This window comes from Notechis scutatus, chromosome 6 (genome assembly GCF_049901735.1).
Source record: "Notechis scutatus isolate UNSWTSFEM ecotype Mainland chromosome 6, rNotScu1.2, whole genome shotgun sequence".
NCBI classification, from domain to species: domain Eukaryota; kingdom Metazoa; phylum Chordata; class Lepidosauria; order Squamata; family Elapidae; genus Notechis; species Notechis scutatus.
The window spans coordinates 72,710,750-72,726,157 of NC_142014.1; the positions used below are offsets into that span (position 1 = coordinate 72,710,750).

The 15,408-nt window shown below is 38.4% G+C and overlaps 1 protein-coding gene across 2 annotated transcripts in view; it reads left to right on the forward strand.

Annotated features, from left to right (window-relative positions):
* SOX5 (SRY-box transcription factor 5) overlaps window positions 1-15,408 on the forward strand; it is a 1,042,959-nt gene that overhangs the window by 380,209 nt on the left and 647,342 nt on the right. For both annotated transcript variants that reach the window (XM_087968772.1, XM_087968773.1), the window contains exon 3: window positions 4,407-4,488. The gene's annotated coding sequence lies outside the window, so the exon portion shown is untranslated. The remainder of the gene's footprint in view (window positions 1-4,406; window positions 4,489-15,408) is intronic.

A 15,408-nucleotide genomic window follows, 5' to 3' on the forward strand; every position in this document is an offset into this window, starting at 1 on the left:
TCGTATTGCAGCTGTCAGATAATTAACCTTCAATCGTGAAATAACCAGATGTGAGGCGAGTTTTCTTAGAACTGAGGCATTTTGGAATGCTTTTTACCATGTTTTATTTTGATGCGCCGTATTATAGTAATTTGCAGTTTTAAGCCCTGGGTAGGTAACAGCCAAAATAAGAAGGTAAAACCTGGGGAAACATAGACCTGTCATTTGTGTCATACTCCTTTTCACAGCAGATTGTAAATTCCAGCTCAGTCCTCCAGCCAGTGAATAAGATATGCTCTTTTATGTGTGTGTATCTATATCTATCTCTGTGTGTCTGTTTTTATCTCTGATAATTATAATCATGCCATCAAGCTGTAATGGAATTAAAACTCTTAAAAACAATGGACAGTGAGACTTAATTTAGAGCATGAAACACTGTGAGTTGCTTTATAGCAAGGGACATTAGATCTAACTGTTGCATTTGGATTTGGTCCTAAAAATGGACCTATAGAGGACTAACGTATTGTTATAATTGTGTGTGTGTGTGTGTGTGTGTGTGTGTGTGTGTGGTGTGTGTATGTATGTATGTATGTATTGAATACATGAACAGTGTGGCATCTGGGTATCATTAGTTTGGCTACCATGTAGTAGTAATAATATTGACAATTTTAATTACATCTTCGTTACATTAATCAAGCACATATCATTATGGTAACATTATACATAATACACTCATCTTTCAACTTCTGATCCTTTCCTTTACATGCTGATTTTAGAAGATATAGAAATTTGCATAATAATTTGGCTAACTTAAATAGATTGTTAGGATATTGAATTTAGTAGCTGGAACAGAGGTAGCGGAAATTTTGAGTAGTTTGAGAATGCCACCTCTGAACTGGCCCCGCCCCCATCTATTCTCTGCCTCCTGTGTCCCAGCTGATTGGCTGGGTCTTCTTTTGTTGCCCTGCACAGGAGAATGGAACTGGAAAGCAGGTTAGTGGGGTGGGGAGGGAATGGGAGTTTGCACTATCCTTCCCCCAGGAGTGGGGAGGGAATGGGGATTTCGCAGCATCCTTCCCCTGCCAAGCCATGCCTACCAAGCCACACCCCACCCACCAAGCCACGCCCACTGTGTGTGTGTGTAAAAGACTACAAGTTTGTGTTAGTGACTTCTTCCACTGCACAATTCCTCGAAATTAATTTTTCTTCAGAAGACTTTCAGATTTGAAAAGGCAACTTTTTCAAAAGGCACGTTATGGCTTGCCTGAAAGTTTACTAGGATTTATTTCCCCTCCTTTCTCTTGACAAGTTGTTTGATTTTTACGTCATGGGTTGCTGAGGATTTAATGAGAAAGAAGGAGCAAGAAGGCTAAATTCAGAGGAATTTAGTTGTTCTCCCCCCTTAATCCTTTGGAACCAGCTGTGGTTTATAAAGCATTGAATCCTGAGGTCCAACAATTTGCTTTGTCTATAGGGCGTTATGCTAATTTTCCTCATTTTCACAATTGTCTCTTGTCAGGGTGGGAGAGAGAGAGGACTGGGCAAAAGGATTAGAAATGATGTCCTGTCGTGAGCCAAGCTGACCTGTTCATTTTTGCAGAATTTTACAGAAAAAGTGAAGAATGGTTAGGATATACAGGTAGCCCTCGCCTTAACGACCACAACTGAGTCCAAAATTTCTGTTCCTAAGCGAAACATTTGTTAAGTGAGTTTTTGCCCCATTTTACACCCTTCATGTCACGATTGTTAAGTGAATTACTGCACTTGTTAACTTAGGAACATGGTTGTTAGTTGAGCCTGGCTACTTCACTGACTTTGCTTGTCAGTAGGTCACAAAAGGGAGCCCCACGTGACCCCAGGTAATGGTTATAAATATGAGTCAGTGGCCAAGAATTTGAAGTTTTGGTTATGTGACCAAGGGGATGTTGCAACGGTTGTAAGAAAGATCACAAGTGGGATGACCCAGGGTGGGATACAAAACAAACACAGTCACAAAAAACTGGTAAAGCCCCTTTTATTCCTTCACTTTGCTACCAAGCTCCAAATATCCTTGACTGAAGACAAAAAAACTCTCACACAAACAGTTACAAGAAGGAGGGAAAAGACACAACAAACCAGGCAAGATAAGGGCTGGAGGACGTCCACAGATAATCGAACACACACTGGGAAGGATGCCAAACTCAGAGAGGAATCATAAAGTAGAGATATTTCCTTGATTTGTTTCCAACGCCCATACACATGTCCGTCCTCTTATTCAGTTGTCACACCTGCAGCCCATGAAGAGGATCAAGGCCCTCTCCTCCCCAGTAGACCACATTTTTCCCTTATCCTCTCCTCCCTGTGTGCCCTAGGATGGAGAGGGGATGGGCCTGGGTCCTCCTCTGACTGCCCAGCCGGCCTCTGCCCTTCCCCAGCCTCCTCCACAACCTCCAGAGCCACACTTCCACTCCCTGTCGGCTGTTCCTCCTCTCCCCCAGAGTCAGTCTCCAACAGGGGCATGACAACAAGTCACTTTTTTCAATGCCATTGTAACTTTGAACTGTCATTAAATATACTGTTGTCAACCTACATCAGCTTTCCAAGGTCATCCAAACAAGAAGCACAACCAGCAGTTTTATCTCTATATTTATTGTAAAGGTAAAGGTTCCCATGGCACATATGTGCTAGTCGTTTCCGCCTCTAGGGGGTGGTGCTCATCTCCGTTGCAAAGCCGAAGAGCCAAGGCTGTCCGAAGACGTCTCCGTGATCATGTAGCCGGCATGACTAAATGCCAAAGGCTCACAGAACGCTATTACCTTCTCACCAAAGGGGTACCTATTTTTCTACTTGCATTTTTACATGCTTTCGAACTGCTAGGTTGGCAGAAGCTGGGACAAGTAATGGGAGCTCACCCTGTTACATGGCACTAGGGATTCAAACCGCTGAACTGCCGACTTTTCTGATCGACAAGCTCAGTGTCTTAGCCACTGAGCCACCGCGTCCCCATATATTTATTGTAATTTACCCTCATAGAATTAAAGTATTTCTGATGTCCTTTTCTTTTATTTTCTGGAAAACTAAAGAGGATCCCTTCTGAAACCCTTCCCTTTTCTCCTTTCCTTCTATGGTCTGAGGTATCTTTTTTGTCAGTTGTTCAGAATGTGTTTCTTTCTCCTGTCCCCCATGGTCATTTTCACATTCAAGAAGTTAGTCCAGATGCTGATGATTCTTGACTCTTGACAAATGTATCTTTTCTTATGTACACTGAGAGCATTTGTACCAAGACAAATTCCTTGTGTGTCCAATCACACTTGGCCAATAAAGAATTCTATTCATTCTAAAGTCAACCCATTCAAATATAATTTCAAAATTTGAGTACAGGTAGTCCTTGATTCAGAGCAGTTCATTTAGTGGCTATTCGTGGTACTTACAATGGCCTTGAAAAAAGTGACTTATGGCCATTTTTCATACATATGACTGTTGCAGCATCCCCATGGTCATGTGATCAAAATTCAGATGCTTGGCAACTGATTCATATTTATGACGGTTGCAGCGTCCTGGGGGGTCACGCCATCATCTTTTGTACCTTCTGACAAGCAAAGTCAATGCGGAAGCCAGATTCACTTAACAACCTTGTTAATAATTTAACAACTCTAGTCATTTACTTAACAACTGTGGCAAGAAAGGTCAGAAAATGGCACAAAATTCACTTAACAACTGTTTTATTTAGCAGTGGAAATTTTGAGCTCAATTTAGGTTGTAAATTGAGGATTACCTGTATACTCTGGGAACTATTTGAGAGAAGCTGTCTTCACCCTCTTTCTCTCAGATGTAACATCTCTATCTCTGTCTGTCTGTCTGTCTATCTATCTCTATCTATCTATCTGTCTGTCTGTCTGTCTGTCTGTCTGTCTGTCTGTCTATCTATCTATCTATCTATCTATCTATCTATCTATCTATCTATCCGATCTCTTATTCCTCTTGAATGCTAGCCCCTCCTTCCTGGACATCCACTTCCTCCATACATTTTATCACAATACTTTCTTCCTCAGCTTTGCATTCACTTTGCCTCTAAAGATCCTGAGGACTAGGATCTCATCCTCTGTAGCTATTCCCAAAGGAAGTCCTTCTGTTCTCCTTTTTTAACCCAGTGGAAAGTTGCTTTATTTCCCAAATAATTTGGGACCTTTCCTGAAATGTAGTCCTGATAGCATATAGTACAAATTTCAGCTGCTGCTCAAATCGTGGTGTGAAAGCTGATGTTGGTTTATAAATGAGATGAATTTATGTTGTAATATATTAGAGGTTTTTATGTGCTTTAAAGTCTCTCTGAAGTGTTTTGGCACAAAAATCAAGATATGTATAATCTCTGTCCATCAATCAATCAACCTAACGAAGGCTGAAGAAAACCTTTTTTTTTTTTTTACAATATTTCTTTCTGTTTTCAGGATGAAGCTTTGTTAGGTGGGAATCTACTGAGATTACTCTTATTCCCTAACGCTGGGATGCACGTTTGGTTCTGATTCTCAGGTAGGTGGTTTTAATGTAATTCCTTTCGTGTCTATCTTCACTGTATGTTATAAAATAATTCCATAGGTCCAACAAAATTTTACATTCAGTAGCTGGAAATTGGTGGGTAATTTTCACGATCACCCTTTCCCTTCCCTTTTCCCTTCTTTTTCCCTCTCTCATAGTCCATTCATAAGTATCCATCTCAAACTGCACAATACCAAAAAAATAATAATGAAATGTTCTGTCTGATGTCAAAATGCAAACTCAGTTTTTCATATTTTCATGTTGCTCCTCCAAGAACATCTATAGACTCATCCTTCAATGGCCAGGTACTAATTGCTGTGATGGCTTCTAACAGTTTTAAAAATGTAGTTCTAATAAAACCTTATAAAATAAAATCTCTCGATTGTTCAGAGCTTCTAGCAGCTTAAAAGACTAATGGAGACTTATACAAATAAACAGTGTTGAAAAGTCTGTTAAAAGGCTAAAACTGTGTGCTTGGTATTATGAGAAGTAACAAAGCAAGCATTATTTGAATAATGAAATGCAATGTGGTATTTGCAATCATGATGTGGATCATGGTCATCATTCTTAGTTGTTCAATGCACACATGATAAATGCACAGGGAACTTTCTAAAAGTTGAGGACTTGCTCTAAATGCTCTTATAAATTCCTTCTTGTATCAAGGTTTGTTTGAGTAAAGCAGATGTTGTAGTAAGCACGGGCAGTCCCAAAACGCAGCTTTGGAAGGCATGTTGGTAAAGTGCTCCTACCATCAATCTTTCAAGATGTTGAACATCATTTCTGCTTTTTATTTATGGACATGCAAGCACATGGGTTACATTTGGCTGTATCCGCCCAGAGGTGTCTGCAGAACTCAATGATTTTGTCATAATGGCCAAATGAGTGTTATAACATTGAGATACAAGCTCTGCACTCTTTGTTTTACCATTTGCACTCCTCAAAATTTCTCCATATCCACCCACCACATTTATTCTCTGAGAAGACCTAAAAGGGAAAACAGAGGCAGAAGTGACCTTAGTTGATTTCCATAATTTTATCATGTCTCAAAGTTCACTTCATGATCAGCCAGTGAAGGAAACTCAATGGATATCAAATGAGGTTTCTGCCTACCTCATAATGTTTACTCATTCTTAAAATGCGATCTGGCAGTACTTGAGCATTGACCAACCAGATGTTATTGGTAAGAAGATAATCAGCAATAAACCAATAATGAAACTAACAAGGCCACCATAACTTCGTCTCCATTTAGCACATTACTGATTCAATATAAGCAGAATGTGTGAATATCTGTGGAACTGCTGGACAGGTCTTCTTAAATATTCTTCTAAGTATGTTAGCATGAGCTCTTATCACTCATCTATATTTCTGACTCTCATTTGTCAGATACTTCATTTCATTACATCACAATCTGTCTGGACAACCTTGTCATTGCAATTTCCACACCCAAGCAATTTCTTTGTTCCCTCTGACAATGAAATTTTATCTCTGTGGTCACCCGGCTTAGGTTAATAGCCTGGAACAAACCTCATTTAAAATCTTTTACATAATGAGAAAGAATAAGAAAAAGACAGGGAAAAGGAGTTGGTGGCTGAGATGAGATCTCACAAATTCATATGAGCTCTTGGATAGGTTCATGGCTCTTTAACAAGCAGTGGGTTGACTTGCCAGATTTTGTGTTAAGATTGACAACTGAAAAAGTAGAGTGAGCAGTTGTTGCCACATTATTACACCAGTAATTAATGCCACATAACCAGCTGCATTTATTTCATCTACTATTTTTTTTCTTTTCAAACAAATTGTGTTGCTATTATTGTTCCAACCAATAATGCATAGCTTAAGAAGAGAGATAACAAATATTTAGCCCTTTAAAGGGAATCAGCCTAGTCAACAGTCCAACTTTGTCAAAATTAGCTGAATTGGAAGCATCAAATGAAAACGCAAATTTCTGTCGTTTTGTTGATTTTTGTGAGAAACAGCCTCCATTGGAATTTAATCAATTTAATAGGCCAGATGGATGGAATGGCTGAATCGTTGCACATAGAGTCATAAGTTAGGCAGCCTTAAATTTGACAAATTGTGTTGTGTTAGATGAAAATAGATAGGAGATATGTTGTAGCCGGGCCTAGCGATTTCCTGGACAAGTCCATGCAGTTTTCTTGACGTTTTTGGAAGTGCTTTGTCATTGCCTTCTTCATAGAGTCAAGAGAGAGAGACTGGCCCAAAATTATTAACCTGGCTTTGTGCTTAAGACGGAATTGTATGTATGTATGTATGTATGTATGTATGTATTTATTTATTTATTTATTTATTTATTTATTTATTTATTTATTTATTTATTTATTTACTTACTTACTTACTTACTTATTTATTACTTACTTACTTCTTATTTACTTACTTACTTACTTATTTATTTTGTCAAGTGATTATAAGGTAACAGGTATACGTATAAACATAGTTATGAATACATGAAATGGGTACATATAAGAAAAATAAAAAGAAACAATAGGACAGGGACGGTAGGCACGTTGGTGCGCTTATGCACGCTCCCTACAGACCTCTTAGGAAAGGGGTGAGGTCAATAGGAGACAGTCTAAGGTTAAAGTTTTTGGGGTTTGGGGAAGAAACCACAGAGTCAAGTAGAGTATTCCAGACATTGACCACTCTGTTGCTGAAGTCGTATTTCCTGCAATCAAATTTGGTGCGGTTTACCTTGAGTTTGTATCTATTGTGTGCTCTTGTATTGTTATGGTTGAAGCTGAAGTATTCATGGACAGGTAGAAATTGTAACTCACAATTTCCTGGTTTCTTGCCTAGTGCCTTTAAGCACTGTATCAAACTGAATTAGGAGATATATAAGGCTTAAAATTCAGGGCAGTTACTAAGAATTCCATGTGATCATGTTTGTACAATAAAATCCTATTAATTTATAAACAAAACTGAGCAAGGACAACACAAATGATGGCGAGCTCTATGCAGCTTCCTCATGCAGAATGCAACAACCTGCCATGCCAACTCACCATAGGACAACTCGCTGTGGTCTAATTCAGTGTGAGATAACTATATTATTATTAATAATGATAATATTAATAATACTAATAATATTACTAATAATATTAGGAGAGGAACAGAGGAAGTACAGTTATCTCACATTAAGTTGCCTTTTGGATGAGTTGTCCCATGGAAGAGTGGCCCCACATTGAGAATTGGCCATGGTGAGTTGGCTGTGTTGAGTTGGCCATGGTGAGTTGGTGTGGTGAGTTGGCTGTGGTGAGTTGGCTGTGGTGAGGTGGCTGTGGTGAGGTGGCTGTGGTGAGTTGGCCATGGTGAGTTGGCCATGGTGAGTTGGCCATGGTGAGTTGGTGTGGTGAGGTGGCTGTGGTGAGGTGGCTGTGGTGAGGTGGCTGTGGTGAGTTGGCCATGGTGAATTGGCCATGGTGAGTTGGCTGTGGTGAATGGTTGCAGGAACTGGGTTTGGCTAGTCTAGTAAAGAGAAGGACCAGGGGAGACATGATAGCAGTCTTCCAATAATTGAGCGGCTGCCACAGGGAGGAGGGGGTCAAGCTATTTTCTAAAGTGCCTATAGGCCAGACAAGGAATAATGGATGGAAACTGAACAAGGAGAGATTTAACCTGGAAACAAGGAGAAACTTTCTGACAGTGAGAACAATCAACCAGTGGAACAGAAGTTGCCCTCGGAAGTTGTGGGAGCACCATCACTTGAGACTTTCAAGAAGAGATTGGACTGCCATTTGTCAGAAATGGTATAGGGTCTCCTGCTTGGGTGGGGGGGTGGACTAGATGACCTACAAGGTCCCTTCCAACTCTGATTATCTGTATCTGTATCTGTATCTGAGTTGGCTGTGGTGAGGTGGCTGTGGTGAGTTGGCTGTGGTGAGTTGGCCGTGATGAGTTGGCCACAGCAAGTTTATTGCAGCGAGTTGTCTTAGACCCTCCTCAAGTGCCTAAAACACATGTAATCCCAAATTACCTTAATTCACCTTAGTGATTAAACGTTGATTTTAGAGCATTATTTTTTCCTTCTTTTTTCAAATTATTTAATTAGTCTTTATTTAAAAAGAGATCTGTTAAGCTTCAATATGGATGTTCAATATGGATGTTCTTCATGTGTAGTTAATCCATGATAATTTATTCCCACAGCTTCAACCATAACAACACAAGAGCATACAATAGATACAAACTCAAGGTTAACCGCACCAAACTTGATTGCAGGAAATGCGACTTCAGCAACAGAGTGGTCAATGTCTGGAATACTCTACCTGACTCTGTGGTTTCTTCCCCAAACCCCAAAAAATTTAACCTTAGACTGTCTCCTATTGACCTCACCCCTTTCCTAAGAGGTCTGTAGGGGGCGTACATAAGCTTACCAACGTGCCTACCATTCCTGTCCTATTGTTTCTTTTATTTTTCTTATATGTACCCATTTCATGTATTCATAACTATGTTTATACGTATGCCTATTAACTTGTAAGCAATTGACAAATCAAATAAATAAAATAAAATAAATAAATGTTCAGATCTTCATGTGACTCATTGGTCATCTTCATAGCAAGAGAAGTTATAATTCTGGCTATATTCTAAGAGTTTCTAGTCTGGAGTTTCTAACAGTGTACAATTTATTCTCCTGCTAAATGTCAGTTTTATAACTTTGCATGATTTGTATCAGCTATGCTTCCTAAAGCGATATATCAGCTGTTCTAAAAGCATATGACACTTTTCTTTTTCTCTTTTTAATCCCCAATCTGTATCACATGAACACTTCGTGGCTGCAAAGAAGAAAATGGATCAGAAAGATAAAAAATCAAAATGTTTCTCATAACATTCCAAAATATTACAAAAACATAGGGCCATTTTTATGTTTATGTCCATTTGCATTCATAAATGGACTATATCTCAGATTTTTGCTAGGGGAAACTCAAACACTTTTTTGTTATTATCCAAAAAGCAAAGCCCTGGAAACATAATTCTTAAAAATGTGAAAAATTCTCCACAAAATTATTGGCTGGTACTAAAAGAGGATGATTAACCAGATCAAAAACCAAATGGCACTTCTTTGGTGGTACTTACTTAAAAAGCATTGATCCATTTTTTTCATGTATATTTCCTCCTAAGGAAACAGAAGTAGTTTGAAGTATTTTTTGGGATGGGGAGATGGATTTGGATGAGGATAAATGGCAGAATAATATTAGACATACCTACAATCACTTCTGATCAGATAAATATAGAAAAAGAAAATACTTGATTAAGTGAATACTGGCATGCTGGCTGGGAAATTCTGGGAATTGAAGTCCACAAATCTTCGCTATCATTGCGAAACACCTTGGTGTAGTATAATGGCTAGAGACACACCACCCAAATTCGGACAAAGGTCCTGCTGGAAATGTTCTCCATCTGCAAATCCAGCAGTAGCTGTGAACCCGGGAGGACTTCTGAATCATGGACTTATTGCTGTACTCTGTAGTATCTCTTTCCCCTTTGAAAAATAATGCTGGAATTCAGAGAAAAAGCAACTTTTATCTTGTCTGGATTGAACATTAGTCTGTTTCATCCTCTCCAGAGCTCAGCAGCTTCCAGGCATCAGGACAAAGTCAGGACCAGGATGCTAATATACTATCAACTAACAGCTTGCTTTCAGAAGTTGTTGGTGCTTCATCACTGGAGGTTTTTAAGAAGAGACTGGGCAGCCACTTGTCTCAAATTGTATAGGATCTCCTGCTTGGGCAGGGAGTTGATCATCTGGCCTCCAAGGTGCCTTCCACCTCTATTTTGATTGATCTGCATATCAATAATACCTGAGTCAATAGATGATCTCTCCCAGTATTTTCATATAAATGTTAAACTAAAAATAAGAGAGGACATTTCATCAGGCATTTTTATTCCAAAATACATTCATGTGATTGACTGGCTATTCTTTGTGTACTGTCTTTCTCAAACTCGATGTCTGCTTAACCTTTTGGTTTCTCGCTGATATTCCAATGGATTGATTCATTTTGCTTATGTCTCATTGTTGCTTGGTTGTATGTTCCCTCCAATTGAAAAGGTAAGATGGAACTCTTAATTGAAATAGCTGGTGAACAGTGGTTTGCAGAAGCACCAGTGGACAGATATTTTTCTGAAATAAATTTGTAGGCTTCTTTAACAATGGACTTCTTTTAACTAGGTATGCAATTGCTTAGCAGTTATGCAAAAAGCACCCTGGTTTTTTATGTACTGTCAATAATAGAATATTCATTACACTTGAGCATTAGATTGAACTATGTACGATTAAGAGCTAGCAATGACATCCTTGAAATACTGTATAAGGAAACACAATAGTAAATGCAAATATGACATGTATAAACACATTTAAGACAGGTTTACCAGATCTGGTTGCCTCTAGATGTGTTAGACTTCAATTTCCATAATTCCTATCTCTGGGTACCAAAAAGGCTAATCAGATTTTTAACAGATAAAAATAGTTGTTCAGAACAGAGCTGTTATTTACAAGAGGTTTGCAAATCTGTTTACCGTAGATCTGGACAATGAAATAAAGGTCGCCCCAGATAAAATCAAAGAAACTTTCACTAGATTCCATTCTAAGGTAGAAGTCTTATTCTTTACACTATATTTTTTTGTATTTTTCATTTTTCATGCAGCTGTTCTACCTACTAATGAGCTCCCTAAAATTTTATACTTATACAATATTTTATCAACATTAAAATCTGCCCAAGCAGAGGGAAATATGTTCGCAAACAACATGGTGACAATTCCATGATTCCTCCCCTCCCGTTTTTTAAAATAACCATCAGCTTTCTAGTTCTCTTGCATTAATTAAATCTATAATGTTCAAGTCAAACTGATTGAATGACCCACTTAAGAAAAAGCTCAACTATTTTTTACTTTACAATTTTAGACACACAGTATAAAGACAGTTTGGTTACTGGAACAATAGATGTTTTGTTTATATGTTGTGAGCTGCCCAGAGTAATTTGGAATTGGATAGCATCTAAGACAAATAAATAAACAAATCTGGAAGATTGGAATATTTCTCTCCCATGGAGAAGATTCAGTATATTCAATTATATCATCAAACGTTAAAATTTTTTTAAAATTTATTTATTTGATTTGTCAATCACTTACAAGATAATAGGAATAAGTATAAACATGAATAAGAATACAGAAATAGGTATGAATAAATAAGGACAATAGGATAGGGACGGTAGGCATGATTGTGCACTTATGCACGCCCCTTACAGACCTCTTAGGAATGGGGTGAGGTCAATAGTGGATAGTTTGAGGTTAAAGGAGTGGGGTTAGAGGATGTAGCAACAGAGTCAGGTAGTGCATTCCAGGCATTGACCACTCTGTTGCTGAAGTCGTACTTTCTGCAATTGAGTTTGGAGCGGTTTACCTTGAGTTTGTATCTGTTGTGTGCTCTTGTATTGTTGCAATTGAAGATGGAGTAGTCCTTGACTGGTAAGACATTGTAGCAGATAATTTTGTATACTACACTTAAGTCCAACCATAGACGGCATAGTTCTAGGTTGTCCAAGTCCAAAATTTCAAGCCTGGTGGTGTAGGATTATTCTGTTGCGAGCAGAGGAATGTAGTACTCTACTTGTGAAATACTTCTGGACTCACTCAATTGTACTAATGTCTGATATACAGTGCGGATTCCAGACTGATGAGCTGTATTTGAGTATTGGTCTAGCAAAGGTTTTGTATGCCCTAGTTAGCAATTCAACATTACCGGAGGAGAAGCTTCGTAAGATTAGATTTACAACACTTAAAGCCTTTTTGGCAATGCTGTTACAGTGAGCTTTGGCATTTAGGTCGTTTGATATGAGTACTCTGAGGTCCTTGACAGAATGAGGATCATCAACAAGGTCATATCCACCTAGCTTGTATTTGGTGTACTGATTTTTATTTTTTTACCAATGTGTAGCACAGAACTTTGTTGTTGAGATTTGGAGTTGCCGATTGTTCTTTTGTCCAAATACTTCCATTTTTGCTAGTGAAATGGGGCTTCATACCTGAATAAAAGGAAAACTCTGAAAATGTGCCTACGTCTCCTGTTCTAGGAGAACGAAGCTGCTCCTACTTTTTGTATGGGCTACCACTTTTGCAGATCCAGCAATAGTGAATCAGACTTTCGCTTCATATCCTGGAATGGGTGACCAGGGTGCAGACCAATTTTCAGGTTCTGCTCCATTTCTTAAAGCTCAGCGATAAAACTCATCCTAACGCTTGTAAAAGCCTCAGTTGGGGTTTAAGACACAATTTCCTTGCTTTCTATAGCGTGATGTCAAACAGTGCAAGGGGCCAACTGGGCTTCATTCTTAATGCAAGGAGCTGTGATTGACCAGAACTATGGAGTCTTGAAACCTTTGAGATTTAACTACCTGCTCGATGCAGGAATTCAGATTAAAGCAGATAGACAGTAATCCAGAGTTTGCTTGAAGACATCCAACACATTTCAACAAAAGAGTCCACACTGCCATCCTCGATCTCTTACCAAAAGAAAAGGACAAGATGGGCACTGAATAATCTAATCTTGAAATTCTAATTTCTAATTTCAATCATTTGCAAAGGCAGTTATCTTGTGAATGGTTTTCCTATTCTGTTTTTTTGTAAATTAAAAACCAACCCCTTTGCCCTTGTGTTCAACATTTATTTCTTTTTATTTATTTATTAGATTTTTTTTATTCCACATTTATTACTTTGTAGGTAACTCAGTGTACTCTTCGTCCTCCTATTTTCCCCATAACAACCATCCTGTGAGGTGAATTAGGCTGAAAGAGAGTAACTGGCCCAAATTCACCCACCTGGCTTTCATGCCTAAGGTGGGACTAGCACTCACTGTCTCCTGGTGATTGGCCCAAAATCATTCAGCCTGCTTTCATACCTACTCGGGGACTAGAACTCACAGTCTCCTGGTTTCTAGCATCGTTCTTTAACTACTAGATCAGGGGTCTTCAAACTTGACAGCTTTAAGACTTGTGGACTTCAACTCCCAGAATTCCTCCTCCAGTCATGTTAGCTTAGGAATTCTGGGAGTTGAAGTCCACAAGTCTTAAACTTGCCACGTTTGAAGACCCTTGGTCTAGATCAAACTGCCTCTAGTTTGCTAAATTCCTTTCTTCCTTCCTTTCTTCTCACCTTTTTCTACATCCAATTGCATAGAAAGGTAGGGTGGAGGGAGGGACTGTAGAAATTTCCAAATTGTCCTTCTGACAAAAGCCAGCTTTGGTTAACATGATTGTGTCTTAAATTGATATTCCTTTTTACTGATAGCTGCCCCTGCTAATATCTCTCAAGTGACTCAAAAGCTTACACTATAGCAAAGAGGGTTCACACGTTACTGTTTGGAAAGAAAGCAAGAAAAAGAGGTTTTATAATATTGTGAACATGCACCAAAAAAAAATCATAGCCTCCATTTTATTGATTGCCCGTGATTTTTGTGTGTGAGAGTGTTTAATTGGTCATTCACATACTGCTTATAAAATGACATTTCTTGTATTCTGTATGTTTTTTTCCCCTTTCTTTCTCTTCCTTTTTTTTTTTTTTGCCTAGCTTTTAAGCAACTAAATGCAGGAAGTAGAGTCTGAAAGGGTGCTTTGTTGAAGGCTAAGCAACATTTCAATCATTGTAGTGGTGGGAAAAATCTATCTGGGTTTGTTCGTTCTTCTTCTTATTTTTTCCTCCCTCCCCCCACCTTCTTAAAGAGAGAATTGGCAAACCAGAAAGAATAGTCTTTGTCATGTGCAAATATGTTGCCCATAAATGGTGGTGGAGGCTCTCCCTCCCAATCAATTGTCCCATGACTTTGCCAGAAGAGAAAAGCTATAAGAAAAAAGGGGGGAAAGAGAAAGAAAGAAAGAAAGAAAGAAAGAAAGAAAGAAAGAAAGAAAGAAAGAAAGAAAGAAAGAAAGAAAGAAAGAAAGAAAGAAAGAAAGAAAGAAAGAAAGAAAGGCGCACTTGATAGAGTTGTGAAGAATGTTTGAATGGCTATTGGGTGTCAGGCATTGTCTTGAAGTGACCTCAATTCGGTACAGTAGAAACCCTGGAAAATGCTATCTGAAGTCACAATACTGCTATTCTCTGCCATTTAGCAAAAGAGATTAGTTAAAAGGGTGACGTTTCGTGCAGAGAGTTCCAAGTATTTCATGAAACAAAAGGAGCCTGAAATGTTTTTGAAGTTATTTTTAATTGAGTTGAACTAATTTAATAAAGGACCCAAGGAAGGAAGGGGGGGGGTAGAAATCAAGGATTGTGATTGTTTTATAATTCCTCACAGATGGAATGGACATTTATAGCACATTTCTTTGGTCTCGGAGAGAACAGTAGTCCCATTTACAGCTACTGTTCGCAATTTAAGCCCGCTCTGAAATGAAGTCTTTTCAAGAAGCTGACAGCTTATAAATAAATCTGTCTGATAAAATTGAGCATAAACTGCATCTGTGGTTGGTTTGCCAAAATTAATTCGACATTTAATTAGAAATTGCAGTCAAACATATTTAATAAAAAGAAAAACAGCCTTGGATAGTAAATCAAATGGATTCCGGTTTTCAGCAGACGTTGGACTTTCTTCTTCTTTTTAAATAAAAAGGTAAACAAAACAATAAAGTAGAAAAATGAAGCAGTGGCCTAACCTCTGTGATCCATAAATCTATAGGGGTTGAAGCCGAAAGAATTTGAAGGGAGCTGATGTGATTATTGGAGAGAAGTGGTTAATTAATTGGCTTCAAATTCCCAGTGGAAGCTATTGTGTGACAATTTTTTTTTTTTGTTGATTCTGTAATTAGGATTTTCAATGGTGGCATTGGAAATTTGTTGTAAACACTGACATCAATCAATATGGTTTTTATTAGCAGTGTGGCAGAGTTCAGAGTTAGAAATGTGCTTCCAGTAGTTTGT